Below are 8,453 nucleotides of genomic sequence, written 5' to 3'. Positions count from 1 at the left end.
GCAAATGGAATCTGCGGTCAAGGTTTATCGTAAGCTATAGCCTCTCCGATCGAGACAACGTAGCAGTGTCACTGACTTTCCGCACAAGTTAACAGCACTGTCAACGATAACGAGGGTAACACTTTAAAACAACAGTTTAAGAAAGGGACTAGTCGGAGTAATTGTTCGAGAGTTTGAAAGGGGTTGGTTCAAATGGCTCTGAGCACTATGGGACTTAACAAAAATGGTTCAAATGGCTCTGAGCACTATGGGACTCAACTTCTGAGGTCATTAGTCCCCTAGAACTTAGAACTAGTTAAACCTAACTAACCTAAGGACATCACACAACACACAGTCATCACGAGGCAGAGAAAATCCCTGACCCCGCCGAGAATCGAATCCGGGAACTCGGGCGCGGGAAGCGAGAACGCTACCGCACGACCACGAGCTGCGGACTTGAAAGGGGTTTATTGTATCTCCTTACCACACTTTTGTCACTAACATAAATCGTTTCCAGAATGATTTTTCGTTCTGCAGCGGAGTTTTCACTGCTTAGAAAGTTCCTGTTAGAATAAAGCGGTGTGTCGAACCTGGTGCCTTGTTTTCGGGTGCAGTGTTCTTACCAACTGATCTATAATGCACAAACCGCGCCCAGCCCTCAGGCTGTACTTCAGTATCTCTCTCACACCTTCCGAGATTCGCAGACGTTCTGCAGCGACCGTCAGGGTATGCTTCGAACGTAAGCCTATCTCCTCCAGTGTTCTCATCACTCCTCTGTCGATAATCTGTCGCCGACTTCTTCTCTCTTTCCACCACTAGTTTTACCCTCTTCTCCCTTGGCTTATTGCTTGGTCTCCTGCCTATAATGTCGCGCATCTTCCTAGCCATCCTCCATTGTCTTCAGATACCATGTTAATCTTCTGTCTTTTCTTGTAGGGATTCCTCACGCGCTATCTCCGTACTCTTTTTATTTATCTTTTTTGCATTTGTAAACTCCATTCGACTACTCAAGAACACCTTAATTGCTGACACGTTACTATTTGCATTTTCCTTTATAACCCATGTATCTGGATTGCGGCTATTGATTAAGGTCGTTGGGCGTCCTACATGAAGCTCGCGATGACATTAAAGGTTTATCCCATCTTTTTCCAACACAGTAAGCAGTCTTCATATGGCCTAGCTGTATTAACGCGAATCCACAGCGAGTGCTGAACACAGCCACAGCTGCCTGTTGAAGGACCCCTACCCCAACACCCACGTCCATCATTGGCCGCTGATTCCTGTCTCCTACCATTCGTTTTAGCCCTCAGTGGCCTGTGATTTTGCAGCCCACAATCGCTGTATTTAGATGGTTTCTAGTGCTCGAAAAAAATTCCTGGCAGCCGGATCATTAATACCTTACCGGAGATGGACACAAGAGAGTTAAGAACTAAGGCACACATGAATACGAGAAGGCTAAGAATAGTGACTGTGTGCCTATTACCACCCCTGAGGCCTCTTTCGAACTTTTAATACAGCTTGACTGTGTTGGATTTAGCATAAACTAAGATGTCGTTTACATTCAATATTTCTGGTAAACAACTTAGCGTAAGTCAATGTTTATTAGGCAACGATCTGAAGCTAACAATACTTTATTGCGGGGAAGACAAACCATTCTGCACGCGCGCACTGCTCTGGCTCTGTTTTGCCATCTGGCTGCACACTTCCCCTGCTATTTCGCCTCAGTGATAAGAAGGGGAAAAGGGGGAAACAGTGACTGCGGCGTACAGAGTCAAAGAAACTAGCACACCTGCCTAGTATCGTGTGAAGCCGCGCTAGCATGGCATGGCCTCGACTAATGTCTGAAGTAGTCTGCAGGGAACTGACACCATGAATCCTGCAGGGGGTGTCCACGAATCAGTAAGAGTACGAGGAGGGGGTGGAGATCTCTTCTGAACAGCACGTTGCAAGCCATCCCAGATATGCTCAATAATGTTCACGTCTGGGGAGTTTGGTGGTCATCGGAAGTGTTTAAACTCAGAGCAGTGTTTCTGCAGCCACTCTGTAGTAATTCTGGACGTTTGGGGTGTCGCATTGTCCTGCTGGAATTTCCCAAATCCGTCGGAGTGCACAATGGACATGAATCGATGAGGGTGATCAGTCAGGTTGCTTAAGTACGTGTCACCTGTCACAGTCGTATCAGGGTCCCAATCACCCCAAGTGCACACGCCTCTCACTATGACAGAGCCTCCACCAGCTTGAACAGTCCCCTGCTGAAATACAAGGCCCACGGATTCATGAGGTTGTCTCCATACCTGTTCACGTCCGTCGGTTCGACACAATTTGAAATGACTCTCGTCCGACCGGGCAACATGTTTTCAGTCATCAACAGTCCAATGTCGAGGCGTAATGCTTTGTGTCGTGCAGTCATCAAGGGTACACGAGTGGGCTTTTGGCTCCGAAAGACCATATCGATGGTGTTTCGTTGAATGGCTCGCACGCCGACACTTGTTGATGGGCCGGCCGCGGTGGTTTCGCGGTTCCAGGCGCTCAGTCCGGAGCCGCGCGACTGCTACGGTCGCAGGTTCGAATCCTGCCTCGGGCATGGATGTGCGTGTTGTCCTTAGGTTAGTTAGGTTTAAGTAGTTCTAAGTTCTAGGGGACTGATGACCACAGATGTTAAGTCCCATAGTGCTCAGAGCCATTTGAACCATTTTGAACTTGTTAATGGCCCAGCACTGAAATCTGCAGCAATTTGCGGAAGGGGTGCACTTCTGTCACGCTGAACGATTCTCTACACTCATCATTGGTCCCGTTCTTACAAGATTTTCTTCCGGCCGGAGCGATGTTGGACATCCATGGATTTCTGACATCCATGGTACACTTGTGAAATGGTCGTACGGGAAAATCCCCACTTCATCGCTACCTCGGATATGCTGTGTCCCATCGCTCGTGCGCCGACTATAACACCACGTTCAAACGCACTTTACCGAGCGAGGTGGCGCAGTGGTTAGACACTGCATTCGGGCGGACGACGATTCAATCCCGCGTCCGACCATCCTGATTTAGGTTTTCCGTGATTTCCCTAAATCACTCCAGGCAAATGCCGTGATGGTTCCTCTGAAAGCGCACGGCCGACTTCCTTCCCTTACCTTCCCTAATCCGATGAGACCGATGACCTCGCTGTCTGGTCTCCTTCCCCGAAAACAACCAACCATCAAACGCACTTAAATCTTGATAACCTGCCATTGTAGCAGCAGTAACCCATTTAACAACTGTGCCAGACACTTGTTGTCTTATATAGGAATTTCCGACCGCAGCACCGTATTCTGACTGTTTACATATCTCTGTATTTGAATGCGGATGCCTGTACCAGTTTCTTTGGCACTTCAATGTGTAATAAACTCTAAACGACTTGCATCTCACTTCACTTCATATTTATAACAACACAGAAGACAAACTAAACAGCCTTTCAGTATTTTTGAATTATCTTTGGTGTAATGAAGACACAATAAAATTTATATCTCGTACAAGCTGTCAGCATGTGGACAGAGAGAGACAATTTCACAGATTTTGGTCACTCGGACTGCCACGTAATCTTGACTCAGTTAGTTTCATATCGAAGAAAGCTTTTCACGCACATACGTTGCTCGAAACATTGAATCACGTTTCCACGAAACTCTGTATCACGTTTCGTGTTCAATATGGAGAAGTGGGAACTATTCTTGGTGAGAACGACGTAAAACTGCCGGATAGTTTCATTGTAAAAGAATTTGCCTTTTAAACGGGAATTACATAGCAGATATATCGAGTCCTTCAGCACATGGACAGGCGCACATTCATCTGAAACGCTAAATTGCCAACGCCGCAATGAATTCTTCAAAATTCGCATATTCTTTACTACCAGTGAGCTAAGAAACATGGACCTATTTCTTTAGAAGTTGCTCCTTCCACTGCGATTTTCTTTTTAAATGAATCCTCACCAAATCAGAAATAAGATACTTCTCACCTTCCAAGTCTTACTACGGGCATTGTGAAGTGAAGTCCACTTAAAAATAAGCGGTCTGAAACCCCTTCTTGATGTCCTAATTTTCATTTCTGCATTCCTTGTTTCTTCAGATATCCAACAATAGCGAGTTTTAAGTCGGAAATCTTTCCACGCGTGCCTCTTGACACCAGCGTTCTTTGCAATGTCTTAAAACTCAAAACTTCATCAAAGACTGTAGCAATTTCGAATGTCATGCGTGAGACTTAAGAGAATGTACTATTCCTACCAGCAATTTCATCACGTGCTCCATGCCTGTTAATTTAGCACAAAGTGACTCTTGCTGTAAGGAACAATGAGTCTTGTACAAATCGTCTTTCATAGTGAACTAAATCTTGAAATTCTTTCTCCATCATCTTGTAATGCCGCTCCACAGCAGATTTGCGGTATTAGTCAGTTACGATACTGAATGATAGATATTCAGAATTCTAGTACGTTCGTTCTGTGATTCCCTGGTTTCCATTCATTTTTAAAGTCTGGATGCAAGATCGCTAGACTGATTCTTCTTGTGAATGAAATGTCGATGGACACCCCAGGATACGACAACAACTTGACGGGCGGGAGGAAGGTGCAGGCTGAGCTTACGTAAGGCCATTTGTTGCTTCACAAAACTGGTAATCCTTTATTTAGGAAGTTATACTTAAAAGATTAACGACATATAAGTGAATAGTAACTGTCGCATAGATTTCAGGACGGTGAACCAAAAGGACCTTTTCTTTTTCAGAGAAAGTAATACTTACATAAAATAACAAATTTAACTTCTTTTTTTTTTTTTTTTTCAAATGGCTCCGAGCACTATGGGACTTAACATCTGAGGTCATCAGTCCCCTAGAACTTAGAACTACTTATACCTAACTAACCTAAGGACATCACACACATCCATGCCCGAGGCAGGATTCGAACCTGCGATCGTAGTGGTCGCACGGTTCCAGACTGAAGCGCCTAGAACCGCTCGGCCACATCGGCCGGCAAATTTAACATTTGTAAAAATACAGATCGAAAGCACTTTAGGCATCTGTAACATTTCTAGGGCGGCCGAGCGGTTCTAAGCACTACAATCTGGAACCGCGCGACCGCTACGGTCATAGGTTCGAATCATGCCTCAGGCATGGATGTGTGTGATGTCCATAGGTTAGTTAGGTTTAAGTAGATCTAAGTTCTAGGGGACTGATGACCTTAGAAGTTAAGTCCCATAGCGCTCAGAGCCATTCTAACATTTCAATCAGGTAAATCTGTTTTCACTAGAACTACAGAAAGAGCATTACCATAACAATTAGAAAACGACTCATTAGATAGTAAACTTGAAACAAGGATGGCGACTCTTATTCGGAAAAATTTGTGCAAGTTCAGGATCAGCATTAATTTGAGGACGCTTTTGGCGCTAGCAATTTAGCAACTTTTCAAGCACGAAAGTGACAATAATCAAAATTTTAGAAATTCAGCATTTGTCAATATTTTAAAATTTACACGTCCAGCATTACAACAAAAATTTGGAACACGCTTTGGGCACTGTTTTAGAAGGAAACAACGATTTTTAAAATTTACAGCAATGCACAATTAAGAACTGAAGGTTTTTCAGATCAAGCAGCAATACAAGACAAGGCCCGGCTGGCGAGGCGAGGTTTGGCTAGGATGGCTTAGGGTAGCGGACACTTCGATTTAAAAATAAGTCCGAATGCCATAAAATTAAGAACTTAACTTATAGAGAGATGCTGTAGCAAGCGAGGAGACTGCGCCGCCTCAGTGGCTACCACGCCTCACACACGTACACAGCCGCCGATGGTTGGCCACGCCCTTTGAGCCAGCGGGTGGTGGATAACGCGCCGGGGTCAACAGCTTCGACACCACGAACAACTCGGAAAGCCGAGGCGAAACAGACAGACATAGAATATGCAAGAGTGTGCATCAAATACGTAAATTTCCAAGGCCCGAAACAAGAATATCAAATGCAAACGCCGCCACAGACACCGACCAAAATCAAGTTTTGCGATGACTGCATAATTACAACAAGATTAACCGGATAATCGTTTAACAGTAATGACCAAAAACATGAATTAATTTGATTAAACAGCCAACTGTTAACAAGACCCCTCCCAAAAAACAAATTCTCTTAAGTAAGCCTAAAAGTCAGAAAAAGTACCTAAACGCTAGTACCTAAACACGAAATCACAGTAGTAATAAACCATACAATAATAAAACAAATTCCTTGTATTACGAGACCACCTTCCAACGTGAGCACAGAAAAATAACAACCATCAAGCCGCTGGCGTTTGCTTGTCACTACCATGCAGGAGTTCACAACGCATACACAAGTCAGGCAAGAGTGTAAGGCGCTCCACGCGATGTCGTGCTGTTGACAAAAGCACTCGCATCGGTCGTCTTCTACCATAGCCCATTAACACCAAATTTCGCCGCACTGTCCTAACAGGATCGTTCGTCGTCCGTCACACATTGATTTCTCCGGTTATTTCACACAGTGCTGCTTGTCTGTTAGCACTGACAAACACTAAGCAAACGTCGCTGCTCTCGATCGTTAAGTGAACACCGTCGGTCACTGCATTGTCCTTGGTGACAAGTAATGGCAGAAATTTGGTATTTTCGCACACTCCTGACACTGTGTATCTCGGCATATTGATTTCGCTAAAGATGTCCATTGAATGTCCCATGCGTCTAGCGCCAACTACAATTCTGCGTTAAAACTCTGTCAGTTCCCGGGGTGTGGCCATAATCACGTCGGAAAGCTTTTCACATGAGTCACCTGTGTACAAACGGCAGCCCCGCCAATGCGCTGCCATTTTATATCCCGTGTACGTGATACTGCCGTTATCTGTGTAAGTGCATATCGCTGACCCAGGACTTTTGCACCTCAGTGTAGACTGTAGTAAACTAATTCACAGTCTACCATACACAGGGCGGTCCATTGTTAATGACCAGGCAAAATATCTCACGAAATAAGCGTCAAACAAAAAAACTAAAAAGGACGAAACTTGTCTAGCTTGAAGGGGGAAACCAGATGGCGCTATGGTCGGCCCGCTAGATGGCGCTGCCATACGTCAACCGGATATCAACTGCGTTTTTTCTTTAAATATGAACCCCATTTTTATTACATATTCGTGTAGTACGTAAAGAAATATGAATGTTTCAGTTGGACCACATTTTTCGCTTTGTGATAGACGGTCGAAGAATCACTACCGATCTCATATCAAGATGTGTATACTTAAAGAATTTAACACGTGTTATAGACCATTGAAGGTGCCTAACATGAATAGGACAATAAAATTGAGCTGAAAAAGTCGAAACTTTTCTTATCTTTATTGTAAAACATAGTTCAAGTTAGCAACTGACGGCAATTATGAACAATAAGGTCATTGTTTCAACAGAGTAAAGTACACAGTTTTTAATGTTTTCCAGATCCTGCGATGTACAATGATGCTGGGGCGATTGAACATTGAGGAGAGAGCCAAAACTGCAGCAAGATTTGAGTCAGTGTGCAATTTATCACCAACGGTGGAGCGGCCAAAATGGGACACAGCCTGTTTTGGATGAGAAAGCAAATAATAACTGCCACAGAAAATTAATGACTACTGAAAATGTTGTGAAGAGGAAGAGATCGTAGAGCCTCTCGTCTTCAGTAACAGAGGAAAACGTGGTGACAGTGAACGAGATATTCGAGCCAAGCCCTTCATAATAAGCAAGACGGGCTGCTAGAGGGAGTGACATTACTTCCAATTTTTTACATGCAGTTCTCCACAGAGAGTCACATTACAGACTGCGGAAGTCTCATAATGTCCGAACGTTGTGTCCAGATGACTGCGGTAGGCGTGTTGAGTTTTGCGAAATGACGACTAACTTTTGGGAACATAATGGTGTATAGTAAGCTACATCCGTGCAGAAATATGTTTGTACCTACAATATCTTAGAAGCGAAAAAAATATTAAAAATAGGGAGTTACTTTCCTTCCGCTCTGTATGATTTTGGTCCACTCACTGAGTTTACCGACGACCGAACCCTCTTAGGATTTCTGGTCAGATCGTTTTCGTACTTTTTAAGCTTGTGGGAACACTCCTCTGCTTTTGATGCGTATGATTTCTTTGCACTTCACACAGTCAAATTTCTGTGATGAGTCCTAGAATGCAGTTTTGCTGAGGTAAATTCACTTAACGCCAAAGTTCCGTCTCGCTCGCAGTTTCCTGGCTGCCCCTTACAACACGGGAACAACTCTGAACCCGCCTCTCCGCTGAGTCGTGCGTGTGGCCTGTACGGCTAGAGCGGCAGGCGTCACATCTGTAACGCACAAGGCGATGTCGCGGCTACTTTTCGGTTTTCATCATACAGGATTCGAATGTCAGTGCCTGGACATGAGTTTCCTGAAACAGAACGACGCAATTGCAGATTTACCACCGCTATTAAGAACAATACATTTCAATGCTTCTGAACAGAGTAGCTAGTA

The sequence above is a fragment of the Schistocerca nitens genome, chromosome 10 (assembly GCF_023898315.1).
Source record: "Schistocerca nitens isolate TAMUIC-IGC-003100 chromosome 10, iqSchNite1.1, whole genome shotgun sequence".
In the NCBI taxonomy this organism is placed as follows: Eukaryota; Metazoa; Arthropoda; class Insecta; order Orthoptera; family Acrididae; genus Schistocerca; species Schistocerca nitens.
Note: the sequence above shows the minus strand (reverse complement) of the source record.